This window comes from Salmo trutta, chromosome 29 (genome assembly GCF_901001165.1).
Source record: "Salmo trutta chromosome 29, fSalTru1.1, whole genome shotgun sequence".
In the NCBI taxonomy this organism is placed as follows: Eukaryota; Metazoa; Chordata; class Actinopteri; order Salmoniformes; family Salmonidae; genus Salmo; species Salmo trutta.
In genome coordinates, this window is record NC_042985.1 from 34,827,350 (window position 1) to 34,844,377 (window position 17,028).

At 42.1% G+C, this 17,028-nt stretch overlaps 1 protein-coding gene across 1 annotated transcript in view; it reads right to left on the reverse strand.

The window, feature by feature from the left end:
* LOC115167465 (neural-cadherin) overlaps positions 1–17,028 on the reverse strand; it is a 205,951-nt gene that overhangs the window by 180,058 nt on the left and 8,865 nt on the right. The window lies entirely within an intron of this gene.

The following is a 17,028-nucleotide window of genomic DNA, read 5'->3' on the forward strand; positions in this document are numbered from 1 at the left end:
AAGTCAAATTCTCTTCTGCCTGGTAAGGCACCTCCTATATGTGCACACATCCACCAAAAATGTTTATGGGCATAAACATAGAATTACATAGACGATTAGAGCTTACTTCTTCATCTTCCCCAAAAAAAGAAGTGGTAAGCCTACCTGTTTGACAGACACAATTATCCTATCCATAGATGTCGGTATAGCCAGATACTCCAATACTGTCGCATGCACTGATTAAATACCAGGGCTCGCATTGAGTGAAGGTATCACATACCCTTTGTTAAAGAAAAGGGCAAAAGGGGCATCTATTGTTTGCTTTATATTTTGAAATAAATACATTAAACGTATCCAGATAATACCAATGCTTAAACTCGGTGATGTCTTACGTTAGAAACAAGCTCTAAAATGCCCGCGAAAGACGTGACTCCGATGCATATGGGAATATATTGATTCCTCTCTATGACAATCTGAAGCTAAACTTCAGCCTATAATATTCCGAGGTGATAAAACTTGACTTTGCGATTCTGTCCCTATTCATTGAGCTTTTCTCTTTCTGAAAAGAGAAGATGTTTGTTGAAACGCAGGCAGCTTTTAGGGGAGCACTTATATTGTTGGGTTATACAACGGACGAGTAGCCAGCAGTTGAAGCGTACAGTTTTCTGCGTCAGTAGAACCTCTGTCTGGGTGGAAAGGTAACTTTTGAAAGTGCCATGCTTAGATTCATAAGGATGTCTAAGACGTAATTATTTTTGTCTCGCATTGGGCGGCAGAACATCCATGACCGGCACTGGAGAGAGAAAGTTAATCTCATTCTAGTTGTGTGAGAGATACTGGCGCGTTCTCACACAGCCACGGCTACGCGTTGGTCTCAAACATAGGTTACAATGTTGCACAAACCATAAACCCGGACCGGCCCAACCCAAATCAACTCTTAGAATATTAGGCCCGGGCTGAAAATCTACTTTTTCACATTACGTTTTTTTTTTGCGGGGGAAGCAGAATTGTCGAAGAGGCTACTTGAATGAACTTTCATCGGTTTTATTTTAATTTATTCATTGAAAAAAGTTTTTCATGCTATGAGAGAAAAATGTTTCATGCTATGAGAGGTACAGGATCCGAACAAATAGGTTCCGGAACAAAACTGAGAGGTGCAGGATCCTGTTCCGGCAGGATCCGGTTCAAATGAACCACTGAGTAAGAGTGTATTTCGGTGTATTGTATGGTAAACCAAACCATTATTATCATATTTCTCTGCATGCTCTATTGGATATTGATCTTCAGATTTCTTTGTTTCAATATCTGTGTTTTTGCACGTACATTGATGTCTTCATTAATCTTACGCAACACAAAGGTAAATAACATACATTTTTCTAAACTAATCTAATATGTTAGTAGTTGGACTTATTGCAACCGTTACTGAGATCGTTATTCTATTTTAGATGATTTGAGTAGTCTAGGTTACTCAATCATCACTATCCTAGCAGTCATTCTGAATGCAGGTTGCAGGTGATTAAAAGTTCAAATTGTTCGATAAAACGGTTCTAGGAAGAACCCTTCAAAGATAAAATGATTCTCGATAGAACCCTTCAAAGAGGAACCGAAGAACCCTATATGGTTCTACTTAGCACCTTTTTTTCTAAGAGTGTACTGTATCTTTAGGCCTTTCAGTGTTTGTGTTTTTTGTTGCACAGTCTAATCTCTTTAGGCCTCCACATCATGTTTGTATGTAGGCTACGAGCAATCTCCTCAGAGAGTTGTTAGTGTGTGTATGTTTCTCTGTTTTTCACCTCAGTGAGTTATTAGTGTGAGCTTTTGAGCCCATCTCCCCCTGAAGGCCTTCCCACACTGTATGTCGGATTCAGTCTTTACCATTATTACTGTACGATGTTGCCCAATTAAAATCTTGATATCAACCTGGCCAGATAGTACGATTTGCTTCAGTTCTGTCGTCACATTCTGCGATTGGCTTGTGAGTCCATGTCTTCCCAAATCCAGGAGAATCATATTACTTTGGGCCCCGGCTAATGGTACTGGCTAATGATACTGGATCTCGAGCTCTTCCCAAATCAAGCAGAATCATATTACTCTGGGTTCCGGCTAATGGTACTCCAGCCCAGCTTATCCGGCCAGATTCGCTATTTCAGGAGTAGGGCCATTTTATGTGTTTTTTCAGCAGGTGATGAAATACCAACATGTGATATGTTTTACCTCCAAATCATTGAATTTACTAGGTCATTAAAAGCTGAAATTTTTTGACAGTCTCTGCAGTCCTACATCTATAAGAGATGGCCCCTAATTTAGAGAATCTCTGATTGTCACGCCGTGATCTGTTTCACCTGTCCTTGTGCTTGTCTCCACCCCCCAGGTGTCGCCCATCTTCCCCATTATCCCCTGTGTATTTATACCTGTGTTTTCTGTCTGTCTGTTGCCAGTTCGTCTTCTTTGTTCAAGCCTACCAGCGGTTTGTCTCAGCTCCTGGTTTTCCCTAGTCTCTATTTTTCCCTCGTCCTCCTGGTTTTTGACCTTTGCCTGTCCTGAACCTGTACCCGCCTGACCACTGCCTGTCTCTGAGCCTGCCTGCCGTCCTGTACCTTTGCTCCACCTCTGGATTACCGACTTCTGACTGAGCCTGCCTGCCGTCCTGCACCTTGGCCTCTGCTCTGGAATATCGACTTTGCCTGCCTTGACCTGTCGTTTGCCTGCCCTGGGGTTACAATAGACATTGTTACTTCACACAGTCTGCACTTGGGTTTTAACTTGATTCCTGATACCGAATCTATAAATGCTTTTGCTTTTACTACAGGCTATGGCAGTGTTGTTTGTAGTTTGCAGTCCACCCAATTGAAAAGTGCACATTCACTTCCATAGCGTTTTGTTCTAGGCAACCAGCATGTACGATAAACATGCATACTAACACAGGATACCCTTACAAAATGTCACTGCTGTTAAAAATGCAGTAAAACTGCAGTACAATAAAAGAATGGTTGTTTAATTAATGATATCTGGATTGCTTGTGGTGCGTTGGCTTCTAATGGTAATATTTTGTCTGTGTTAGGTAATTGCACTGTTTATTGCGCTGCACATTTTCTTCTGTTCCACTGAATGCCGTTGTGATCTATTATGACTAAATCAATTTGTTTTCAGAATTGAACAAATAACACGCAGGCCTCTGTCTTTTATTAGAATATCCGACTACAATCCACTAGGATTTACAAAACCTATTTTTATTGTATTTCCATCGACAATTAGTCCCAAATTATTGCAGCTGAATTAGACCCAGAAAATAGGACTATTTTATTTTTCCTTTACATTTTAAGCAATTAACACAATGCGTGTCGTAATTGTATTTTCATTTCGGTAGCTAAATAAGGAGGTAGGTATAACAGTTCCAGCTAAAGCAATGGAATATTAGATGGCGGCGAGGGGGTACCTATACAGTAGGTGGTGGCGGGGGGGGAGGGGGGCATGGGGGAGTTTTGTTAGTATCCCCAATGTTTAATCTAAACATTAACACATGTTGCTTGAGGTATGGTCTTGGAAGCATAAAGACCTTATCTTAATACTTTCCAAAAAAACGCTAGGTTAAATGAACACACAACTTGATAAGGTTATGGTTAGCGTTGCCATATCGCCATGTTACAGCGTCTGTTTACGGAAAACAGACGGAGAACAAGAGCTAAATAGCTATCTTGTCTAGCATGCTCCAAGACACGGGGTCGACGGGCAAGGAAAAAAGGAAGAAAGTGGAACATATTCTGAATAAATATGGAGTGGGGGGATTGCACAAGCCTTCTGGAAGATCTGGTGCGGGAGAAGATGGCTGATAAAGGAAAAAAGTGGAATATGTTTTGAGGGAATATGGAATGGAGGAACGCATAGAACTTTTGGAAGAGCTAGATAAGGAAAGTGAACGTGAAGAGAGTGAGGGTGAATTCCTTGTGGCGGAAGGTGCATTGATGGCCGCCGAGAAGAAGCTGAGTGTAGAGGGAAGCGGTGTGGGGAGGAAGGTTGGCGCCAAGTGCAAAAAGAGGAATACGTGCTCCAATAGTTGAGAGATGGAATCTGACGAGAGTATGGACGTAGGACCTGCGGTGAGGACCGCAGAATTTGGGCTGATGATTCTGGCTAAGTGGGAGTGAGATTTGTGGAGAGAATGGATCCTTGCATTTTGGCTGATCCATATGTGGTGTCAGGTTGGGTGGAGAAGATGTTGGGGACTGTGTGAGTTGGTGAGAGTAACTCGGAGTGGAATAGTGATGATTAGTTGTGTTTCATCAGTCCAGAGGGTGCGGGCACTCCAGATCACACGATTAGGGACAAGAAATGTGACTTGCTTTGCTCTCTGGAGCAGGGCGCCGTTGAAAGGAGTGATAATGGGGGGTGGCATTAAGTGTTAAGGAGGATCAGTTGAAATGGAAGATTCCCGGTGTCGGTGAAGCCCACCATTTGGCACGACGCAGACCCGGTGGAGAGTGTGAAGAAACAGAGACGACATTGTCTGCACTGCTGATGTAGTGTCTTTGTCCGACAAGGTCAAGTTAGGAAGCGTAAGTTATCCTGCGAGAGCTTTTGTTCCAAAAATACTACAGTGTGAAACTTTATGGGCATGTTGCAGCAGTGTGTAGAAGGGAGATTCCTAGATGTGAGAAGTGTGTAGGAGGGCATAAGACAAAGGAATGTGTAGTATCGGAGGAGAAAGTTGTGTGTGCTAGTTGTGGGGGTGCCCATGGGTGAAAGGCAGGTTGAGGTTTCCCCAGTTAGAGTACTACAGAAAGATGGTTACATGGTGAGGGGCACTGAGAGGATTCCTGTGAGTAGGCAGAGACCAATAGAGAGTTATGGGAAGAATATGTGCTTCAGTAAGGTGGGCTTTTTAGCATTCATAGCCATGGTTGTCAATTGTACTGCAGAAATGTTTGGGAAGTCACAGAAAATAGAGGTTGTGGTGGGGATTGTGAGGATGTACTGCAGAACAGTTGCAGAGGGTGTTGAATGGTAGTGTTCTGTCCTCTCAGACCATTGGTCTGGCATAGGATTAGATTGGGTTAAATAGTGGAATGGGGTAGTGTTTTTTTATAGAGGGCTAATATTTGGCAGGGCAATTTTCCTTTTCCTTTACACAATTTTGTATTACCGCATCAAGAATTGAATGTACAGTAGGTAGGTCATGAATGGCCTCGCACACCAATGTTGCCAACAATTTCAACATGTAGCTACTGCTCAATGCTCTCTGGTCAAATGTACATTTTGTCGGAAGTGGATTTTATACACATTTGGGAAAAGGGGGTGTTCCATGACGCAGATGTAATGTCTGTGCTCACGGGGGCGTGGCCACTGACTGATCAGAAGTTACTATGAAAAACAATTCTCATTTAGAAGACTAAAATCACATTGTTATCTTTCCAAAAGTAATCTTATACTTAATCATTTATTTTATATAACGTTCAGATGCAAACCCCATAATTAAGAAGTGTATACAAACAATAATGTAGTTATACTGTCATTTGTGATATCACAAAATTAAACAAATTTGACGTGGTCGTTCTTTGATTTCCCATCGACCACCTACCACCTTCTCTAAAATAGGAATATTGATCCATTCTCCAGTTTTGGGATGTAGGAGTCTTGGTGGGAACAGTGTCTTTGTTCTCCATAGGTTCTCTCCCTCAATACTCGATGGCAGTGAAGAGAGAGTTTCTGCAAGGAATTTATGACCTGTCGTTAAGTCATAAAACTGTGGAGAGAGAGAGAGAGAAACCTGTCCAACCAAAAACATAAAGACCCAGAAACCTGAGTCTACGCCTTCACTATGGTGAATCACTAAAACAATACAGAAATACACTACAGAAAAAGAAGGAACACCACGTCAGAAATCAGCTCAATGTAATTGAAGAATCCATAGACTCTAACCACTTCTGGGAAAATTGGAAAACACTAAACAAACAACAACACAAAGAATGATCTATCCAAAATGGAGATGTAAACCACTTCTCCAATCTTTTTGGCTCTATAACAAAGAACAAACAGCAAAAACATATATATGATGAAATACAAATCTTCGAATCAACTATTAAAGCCTACCAGAACCCACTGGATTCTCCAATTACATTGAATGAACTATAGGTCAAAATAAAAACCCTCCAACCCAAAAAGGCCTGTGGTGTTGATGGTATCTTCAATGAAATGATCAAATATACAGACAACAAATTCCAATTGGCTATATTAAAACTCTGACATCATCCTTAGCTCTGGCATCTTCCCCAATATTTGGAACCAAGGACTCCCCAATCGACAAAAGTGGAGACAAATTTGACCCCAATAACTACCGTGGGATATGCGTCAACAGCAACCTTGGGGAAATCCTCTGCATTATCATTAACAGCAGACTCATACATTTCCTCAGTGAAAACAATGTACTGAGCAAATGTCAAATTGGCTTTTTACCACATTATCGTACAACAGACCAAGTATTCACCAAGCGCACCCTAAATGACAAACAAACAAGCCAAAACAAAGGCAAAGTCTTCTCATGCTTGGTTGATTTCAAAAAAGCCTTCGACTCAATTTGGCATGAGGGTCTGCTATACAAATTGATGGAAAGTGGTGTTGGGGGAAAAACATACGACACTATAAAATCCATGTACACAACCAACAAGTGTGCGGTTAAAATTGGCAAAAAACACACATTTCTTCCCACAGGTCCGTAGGGTAAGACAGGGATGCAACTTAAGCCCCACCCTCTTCAACATATATATCAACGAACTGGCGAGGGCACTAGAACAGTCTGCAGCACCCGGCCTCCCCCTACTAGAATCTGAAGTCAAATGTCTGCTGTTTGCTGATGATCTGGTGCTTTTGTCACCAACCAAGGAGGGCCCACAGCAGCACCTAGATCTTCTGCACAGATTCTGCCAGACCTGGGCCCTGACAGTAAATCTCAGTAAGACCAAAATAATGGTGTTCCAAAAAAGGTCAAGTCGCCAGAACCACAAACACAAATTCAATCTAGACAATCTTGCCCAAGAACACACAAAAAACTATACATACCTTGACCTAAACATCAGCGCCACAGGTAACTTCCACAAAGCTGTGAACGATCTTAGAGACAAAGCAAGAAGGGCCTTCTATGCGATCAAAAGGAACATCAAATTTGACATACCAATTGAGATCTGGCTAAAAATACTTGAATCAGTTATAGAACCCATTGCCCTTTATGGTTGTGAGGTCTGGGGTCCACTCACCAACCAATAATTCACAAAATGGGACAAACACCAAAGTTAGACTCTGCATGCAGAATTCTGCAAAAATATCTTCTGTGTACAACGTAAAACACCAAATAATGCATGCAGAGCAGAATTAAGCCAATACCCGCTAATTATCAAAATCCAGGCAAAAGCTGTTAAATTCTACAACCACCTAAAAGGAAGCGATTCCCTAACCTTCCATAACAAAGCCATCACCTACAGAGAGATGAACCTGGAGAAGAGTCCCCTAAAGCTGGTCCTGGGGCTCTGTTCACAAACACAAACAGACCCAACAGAGCCCCAGGACAGCAACACAATTAGACCCAACCAAATCATGAGGAAACAAAAAGATAATTACTTGACACATTGGAAAGAATTAACAAAAAGACTGAGCAAACTAGAATGCTATTTGGCCCTAAACAGAGATGACACAGTGGCAGAACACCTTTACCATTGTGACTGACCCAAACTTAAAAGGAAAGCTTTGACTATACACAGACTCAGTGAGCATAGCCTTGCTATTGAGAAAGGCCGCCTTAGGCAGACCTGGCTCTCAAGAGAAGACAGGCTATGTGCACACTGCCCACAAAATGAGGTGGAAACTGAGCTGCACTTCCTAACCTCCTGCCAAAAGTATGACCATATTAGAGACACATATTTCCCTCAGATTACACAGATGCACAAAGAATTCGAAAACAAACTCGATTTTGATAAACTCCCATATCTATTGGTTGAAATACCACAGTGTGCCATCACAGCAGCAAGATTTGTGACCTGTTGTCACAAGAAAAGGGCAACCAGTGAAGAACAAACACCATTGTAAATACAACCCATTTGTATGTTTATTTATTTTCCTTTTTGTACTTTAACCTCTCTTGGGTAGGGGGCAGTATTTTCACGTCCAGATGAAAAGCGTGCCCAAAGTAAACTGCCTGTTACTCAGGCCCAGAAGCTAGGATATGCATATAATTGGTAAATTTGGATAGAAAACACTCTAACATTTCTAAAACTTTTAAAATGTCTGTGAGTATAACAGAACTGATATGGCAGGCGAAACCCCGAGGATAAACCATCCAAAAAAATAAATAATTCATCCTTCCACTGTTTCCAGTGGCTTTCATGTTTATTATGAGGCGAAAGCTCTTTCTTTGTTATTTATCTCCATTAATGAACATATTATTCTCTGTCTTAAATTGTATCATTTATTTACGTATTAGGGTACCTGAGGTTTGATTATAAACGTTGTTTGACTAGTTTGGATAAGTTTATTGGTAACGTTTGGGATTCATTTTGTACGCATTTTGAAGGAGGGAAACCAGTGGATTATTGAATGAAGCGCGCCAGCAGCAAAACTGAGTTTTTATGGATTTAAAGAAGGACTTTATCGAACAAAATGACCATTTGTGATGTAACTGGGACCTTTTGGAGTGTCAACAGAAGAAGATCTTCAAAGGTAAGGCATTTATTATATCGCTATTTCTGACTTTCGTGTCGCACCTGCCTGGTTGAAAAATGTTTTTCATGTTTTTGTATGCGGGGCGCTGTCCTCAGATAATCGCATGGTGTGCTTTCGCCGTAAAGCCTTTTTGAAATCTGACCCAGCGGCTGGATTAACAAGAAGTTAAGCTTTATTTTGATGTATAATACTTGTATTTTCATGAATGTTAAATATTTATATTTCTGTCATTTGAAATTCGCGCTCTGCAATTTCACCGGATGTTGGCCAGGTAGGACTCTACCGTACCACCTTCCCGTGAGAAGTTAACCATTTGTACATTCGTTACAACACTGCATGTAGACATAATATGACATTTGTAATGTCTTTATTCTTTTGGAACTTCTGTGACTGTAATGTTACTGTTAATTTTTAATGCTTATTTCACTTTTGTATATTATCTACTTCACTTGCTTTGGCAATGTTAACATATGTTTCCCATGCCAATAAAGCCCCTTGAATTGAATTGAATTGACAGGGAGAGGGGGCTATGATTCTCCCCCCAAGGGCACGTCATGACACCAATACAGTATGTGGCGGTGTATGCACCTAAAAGTTGGATGCGATCCGCCAACCAAATCCTAAAGAAGAAGAAGAAGTAGGTGGCGGCAGTATACAAATAGGCGTAGTCTAGCATAAAACATTAAAGAAGAAGAAGCATAAAACTTGGATTGGAATCTGTTCTTCACACGCAGCAATAGATCTCTGCGTTCAGGCAGCCTGCTAGAGCGCATCCATCGATATTCCGTGTGGCAGTTGGGACAGAGCGCCCGGTAAACTACACAACAACACAGCTGAAAAACATTTTTTTTTTTTTACTGCTAAGTGGTAAGCCCTGTTCTCCTGCATTCTTGTTTAACTTTTGTAAGCAAAGCGACGGTTGGTTGCGGAGAAGAACGACAAGGAAAGATTTGCTAGCTAGCTACTGTAGCTATACATTTCGCCTATCCCTGCTCCCCTCAACACTCATTCTGATGTTACACCTCTCAAACCCATTTTTCAATTATTGATTCTCTTTTTTGCAGGAATCTTCTAGCTTGAATGGAAGGATGGAGGGGGAGGGAACAAAAATAAGGAGCACAGTAGCTATCCAGTCTGCTAACTAAGAAATGTGAATGTTTTGTGGTCCATCTCTCTTCATCTGCCTGCCAGATTGCTGAGGGGCAACATAGTCAATGTACTTGCTAGACTAAGTCTAACTTATTGAAGACCTTGGGTTATGGTTAATCATGATTTGTCTCTGTCTTTACAGTTCCTGAAACATGTCAATGACGTGATGCCTGGCCTCTACAGCAGTGCTTGCCCACCCACTCAGTTACCACTGATCTATTCTACCACATCCCAGGGAAAGGAGAAAGCAGAACCTGTTTTTTATGTTATTGTTGGACATAAAAAAACATAAACATAAAAGTGATTTTAATTTTGGAAATCTGTTCCAAAGTATTCCCACGCATAATAGAGAGATATACAGTATGTGAACGTATCCAAATGTAAGCAAGGTTTGAAATTATTCTGTTTTAGTTAAATATTTATCCTTTTGGGCTTCTTGTGGTCAATTTGCAGATTACAAATTATTTGTAATTATGTTCCGGCCCCCTGACCATCCGCTCAAGAAAAAAATCGGCCCGCGGATGCATCTAGTTGATGATCCCTACCATAGGGGAACCATTTGAAGAACCCTTTGGTTCCAGGTAGAACACAGAGGGTTCTACAGAGGGTTCTACATGGAACCCAAAATGTTTCTACCTGGAACCCAAAAGGTTTTTCCTATGTGGGACAGACGAAGAACCCTTTTGGAACCCTTTTTTCTAAGAGTGTAGTGCAAGTGGATCCAATGGAAATAGCATCGTTTCTAATAATATAAGATTGTAAAGCAAATCAAATCCTACTTTAACTCGCCTTTTTTTTTCAGGTGCAAAACCCTTGTGTCCTGATTCAACAGACACCTCCCTTGGTGAGTCATGTAAAGTTTCTCCCATTTCTCTTACTCGTTCTCCCTGTCGCTGCAGAGGAGAGGAATTACACCCATGGCTAACACTGTTTGCTGCAGGAATGATATGACAGACACATAACTTTTGAACAATATAATATTCTGTCTCGTTATTGCCTCTCTACACATACTTACATTTTTGTGTTTAACTTTCTTTTTTTACAACATGTATTAGGAATAAGCTAAACTTGACCATTTAGAGAGGAGTTCAACATTTTCATTATCCAACCGTCTAATTTTGATATCCTCTTTCTTCAAATGTTTCAGATTGATGACCAATGAATTAATGTCCCACTTCAATATGAAGGGACAGAGGAGAAAACATGCCTTTGCTATCTCTTTTAGTAGATTCTGACTGTTAAATATATTTTACTATGCGTTAGTCTTATGTCCTGCAAGCATAATTTTTATGCTTACAGTAAGTGTCATGAAACGCAAGAAAACTCAGGAGGTTGATTTGTAGCGGGCCCTCTGGAAAGCCCCGAAATATGCCCGTGTTGGAAAAGGACGCAAAGTATGTACATGAGCAAGTGGCTCTTTTTTAAAGACATCTCTAAGCTATAACTGCCAGAAAATTATTCAACTAGTACCACGGAAATACTTTTAGCCAGCTGAGTCTACGTTCCTTCAAGAATGTCCTTTTTTAGTTTATAAAATCTAAAATTTATAAGGTTGTAATGCGCTGATTCTCTTCACTGCAGACCCATCACACAACTCTTCAAGAGGGCCACTGCGCTCCAGATTGTCTTCTGTGCTCAGAGGTCCTTGATGAGGACCTACGCTATCATATCCATTATACCACTCTTATTAATCATGAATCCCCAAATATTGTATACTCCCAGTATTTCTATGCATGTAATTTATGTGGGTGAATTATGAAACAATTACTGTATGCAGATGCCATTGCTTGATTTATTTGAAATGTAATAATATGTTGCGGAATAACTTTAATTGCTGACTATGGAAAACAAATAGAAATGGAATGAACAATGTTTTTCATATCCAACTTCATCCTCTGTAATACTTTTTGAGGTAAAGGTGCTATCTAGAACCTAAAAGTGTTATTCAGTTGTCCCATAGGAGAAGTCCTTTGAAATGGGTTTTACCTGGAACCAAAATGGCTTCTACCTGGAACAAAAAGGGTTCTTCTATGGGGGACAGCCGAAGAATCCCTTTGGAACCCTTTTTTCTAAGAGTGTAGGTAATAAGCTGTAGACAGGTGGTCATTACCAGGTTATGATGAGGTCTTAACTATGACCAGTAGGGTACATTATAGCACATAATAGTGAATTACCAGTTTGCGACCAGAATAAGACGTCATAAAAAGATGTCACGCTGACGTCTTTTCAACCAGGTTTTTCCCACTGGGTTGGAAGAGATTTCCAAAATTATAATCACTTGGAGCTGATTTGCTGGTGTTTTTATAGTCTTTTATGTCCCTCCCCCCAAAAATGTAAACCTTTTTATTTTTTGCTCAGAAAAAGAACTTTGTTGGAACCTACGACCACGCGTAATCGAATCCCCGAGCTGACAAGGTAAAAATCTGTCGTTCTGCCCCTGAACAAGGCAGTTAACCCACTGTTCTTAGGCCGTCATTGAAAATAAGAATTTGTTCTTAACTGACTTGCCTAGTTAAATAAAGGTTAAAAAAAAATACAAAAAAATAAATGGTAGTTATTCGGCAGACCTAGACCCTGTTACACTGAACCAAGACGTCCGACAATCGTTTACGACCTAAGAATTTTCCCACAACGTGGAAATTTAGTCTGGGATGGCAAAATCGTGGCATAAGATGGCTAACATCTTACAGTCTGTACGGGTCTTTAACCTGAGTAACTCCACACTATAGCCTCGTGATCCCTGTTTTGATGGGCCTGATCAGGAGCAGGAGCAGCCTGTGATGTCAGAGGGATGTGTTCCGCTGGCTGTTTGACGAGCCCTTTGGCACATGGAAGTCTGCTCTCCTCTCCTCTTCTCCTTCCAGACCCAGACTCCACAATACTGCAGCCTGCTGCTGCTCCGACTCCACTAATTGAGGAGAACTCTACCTGCCCGAATGCATAGTGACAACTTTAAAGTTTGGTGGAGGAGGAGGAGGGAGAGTAATCTACTCCTTTCTCTCCTTCTCCAGAGTCTCACCAGGTGCTCAGCAGAGACCAGAGAGCTCAATGTCTGTGTTCTGGGCTCGTATAAGGAACATTTAGTGCATTTAGGGTTAATAATCAATTTGAGGTTATATGCACCGTTCTTGTGCTCTAGGACTGAGCGGTTGCTATGGGAATAGTTGACAACCCAAACAGACTATTTTTATCCTAATAAAGGTTATCGTAACCTACACTATATATACCAAAGTATGTGGCAACCCCTTCAAATTAGTGGATTCGCCTATTTCATCCACACCCGTTGCTGACAGGTGTATAAAATCAAGCACACAGCCATGCAATCTCCATACATTGGCAGTAGAATGGCCTTACTGAAGAGCTGACGGTGCCACGTGACTTTTAACATGGCACTGTTATAGGATTGCACAAATTCCTGCCCTGCTAGAGCTGACCCGGTCAACTGTAGGTGCTGCTATTGTGAAGTGAAAACGTCTAGGCACAACAACGGCTCAGCCACTAAGTGGTAGGCCACACAAGCTCACAGAATGGGACCGCCGAGTGCTGAAGCGCGTAGCGCGTAAAAATCATCTGTCATCGATTGAAACACTCACTACTGAGTTCCAAACTGCCTCTGGAAGCAACGTCAGCACAAGAACTGTTCAGCGGGAGCTTCATGAAATGGGTTTTCATGGCTGACCAGCCGCACACCAGCCTAAGATCACCATGCGCAATGGCAAGCTTCGGCTGGAGTGGTGTAAAGCTCACCACCATTGGACTCTGGAGCAGTGGAAATGCGTTCTCTAGAGTGACGAATCACGCTTCACCATCTGGCAGTCGGACGGACGGATCTGGGTTTGGGGTATGCCAGGAGAACGCTACCTGCCTGAATGCATAGTGACAACTTTAAAGTTTGGTGGAGGAGGAACAATGGTCTTGGGCTGTTTTTCATAGCTTGGGCTAGGCCCCCTAGTTCCAGTGAAGGGAAATCTTAACGCTACAGCATAAAATTACATTCTAGACGATTCTGTGCTTCCAAAATTGTGGAAACAGTTTGGGGAAGGCCCTTTCCTGTTTCAGCATGACAATGCCCCTGTGCACAAAGCGAGGTCCATACAGAAATGATTTGTTGAGATTGGTGTGGAATAACTTGACTGGCCAGCACAGAGCCCTGACCTCAACCCCATCTAACACATTTGGGATGAATTGGAATGCCGACTGTGAGCCAGACTTAATCACCCAAAATCAGTGCCCAACCTCACTAATGCTCGTGGCTGAATAGAAGCAAGTCCTCGCCGAAATGTTCCAACATCTAGTGGAAAGTCTACGCAGAAGAGTGAATGCTGTTATAGCAGCAAAGGGGGGACCAAGTCCATATTAATGTCCATTGATTTTGTAATGAGATGTTTGACTAGCAAGTGTCCACATACTTTTGTTCAGGTAGTGTATGAAGAGGTAGAAGAGAGAAAATTGACAGCCAGAAACAGTAAAATAATAACAGGCAGATTTAGACTGGTATGTTGACAAGCTAAAGTGCCAGTGTATGGAGGAATCGTCCAAGGACACAGGTGCTTCAAATGCCCTCTCACAGAGATGGCTTACTCACGCTGACTGACTGCATGTAGACTTATTGATAAAAGAATGAGAGTAAACCAAGTCACACACACACACACACACAGAGAGATTCACAGAAAAGCACAAACAAACTTCCTTTGGGGGAAAAGCCTACACTCCGTCCCACGACTGTTTCAATACCGTATTTTTTGAGCTCTGAAAACACTGGCTGCTGTTTTGAAGGCAACACAAATAGAAGGAAATCCCCTGTGCCTTGTGGGGCCCTCCCTTCCTCCCTGCCTGCCTAGCCATGCCTCCGTGATGTGATGTGTGTGCCTCGACTTCTATAAGATCGTTCACGCTGTGTCTTTTATGCTGAATGACGCGGAGCGACCATTAGTGACTGCTATTGACATGGAGAGGTCACGCGCTAATGTAAACCCAGCGCAGACGCACCATTACTCATGGCCTTCCAGGCCAGCGAGGAGCGACTGCACCGACGTGGGGCTCTGGCTCTCTCAGACAAACGATCAGACGGCACGGCCATTGTTCTGCACTGGCCCATTGCTTCCCACCTCCTTGGCTGGGGAGATATGCTGCTCATTAGGCCTGGATAGAAATGGAAAGGAGTTGCAAAAACAGCCGCATTTGTCTACTGACAGCCTCGATATTAAAACGCTGGAATGGCTGGCTGGCAACTCTCTTCCTGGAGAATAGAGTCGAGTTGAGGAGAGTGGAGGTGTGTAGAGGAGGTGAGAGGGGAAGAGAGGAGCGTGGCATCTCTGAAAGGTCACTAGCAGCCTCCTATCCCTTCGTTTGTCTCTTTGATTAAGTCTGGCAATTAGGCAACTGTGCTGCTTGGCGCTGAGATTCAGCCGGCAGATTGTAAATAAACTAATCAGAGAGCAGGCAGATCCAGCGCTGAGGAGAGAAAGAGAGAAAAACACTCAGACACCCCGCCAAAGTTTGACTGGAGACAGATTGACGAGGCGATCGATGATTGGAGGGTGTATCAGAAAAGGAGTGAGCAGGATGAAAGACTGATGTGTCTGGTGAGGCAACTCAGCAAGGAGGAAGATGAGAGAGAAGAGAGTGAAGAGAGAGAAGAGAGAGAAGAGAGAGAAGAGAGTGAAGGTTGAGGATGAGCAGAAACGAAGAAGGCAGAGAGGAATTGGGAGCCATCAGAGGAAAATATGAAATAACAAGAGAGCTGCAGACAACTAGCAGGGGGAGATAGACGGTAGAAGTGGACTGAGAGAAGTGAAGTACTACAGTAATACAGGAGAGGAGAGGAGGAACTAAGGCAGAAAGAAGGGTGGATAAGAAGACTCAGATTAACAGAAAAGTGTAGGAGGACAGAGAGAGCGAGGGAGAGAGAAGGATACAGCATGGCAAATATTGAGCTGCTGGGGAATTTGGCAGTGGGACACATGGGAGATGGGAGGGTGCCTCACTTGGACGGCCTTCTGATAGTTTACATTTCTGTTTCGACAAAAACCACACCACCTTCTGATAATTCATCCACCAGAGGATTACTGTCATTCTGGCTGCGCTCTGCCCACTGCTGTACCACTCACACACACAAACACACACACACTTACGTGTATTTTTGTCAAGCAAAACTTATTGTACTACGCTTACTACTACACAGTACTACGCTAACAGGCTGACTACACCGCTCGCGTCGAGTGTGCGAGCGTTGCAAAATAAATGTAGAAATCTGTGTTATTCAATTATTGCACCCACACTGCTCGCGCGTGCCAACTTGTGTCTGTGTTGCCAAGGGCTAAAATAGAAGTCAGTTCTATTTCTGACGCAGATTGCGCTGCAAGTCCTGCCTCTCCCATCTCCTCATTGGTTTATAGAAGCAGGTACCCAAGTGCCGTCTTCTCATTGGTTATACCCACGTGGGTGACTGAAAGAGGAACGAAGTCAGTGGCGGTAATGCACCTAATTTATGAAAGTAGCGATTCGCAATATAAAGTCAAGAGAAGAAAAAGCCTGGAAGGAGGAGAGATGACTAGAAACGATTCGGTTGACCGTTTTATGTGTGGATTAATTGGCGGAGTAGAGGACCTTGTGCATTTCAGGTAAAATAACAACTCAATGTTTATATCCCAGGACAAATTAGCTAGCAACAGCTAGCTAGCTAAGAAGGACAAATTAGCTAGCAAGTGCAAGCTAGCTAGCTAAATTTCCATAAATGTTTCATGCTTTTTGACCTGTCCCCAAATTAATATAATTGATTCAGAGTTTGTTTTGATATTTTAACCTGCTGTCGTGATCGCGTTTGGTGTGGGGGGACAAAAGATATTTATGCACGATGGCGCACACACGCAGCCAGTTTGGGTTCCATGTAAGAGTAATTTACAGTATATACAATATTCTGCCCATATGAACACATTTATTTTAGGCCATAACTGAAAAAAATTCTGTAGGATATATATATATACAATGTTCTGCCCTATATGAACGAATGTATATACAATATTTATAGACATATTTAATGAAAACAATCAAACACTACGCTTGCAGCCTTAGCATTATACACATCTACCCGTATTTATAGCCATACATGAAACACAATGACATACACAACGTTGTTTCACATTCTTTAATAACAGACTGAGAAAGATGTTTTAATCACAATCAGGCAATGGG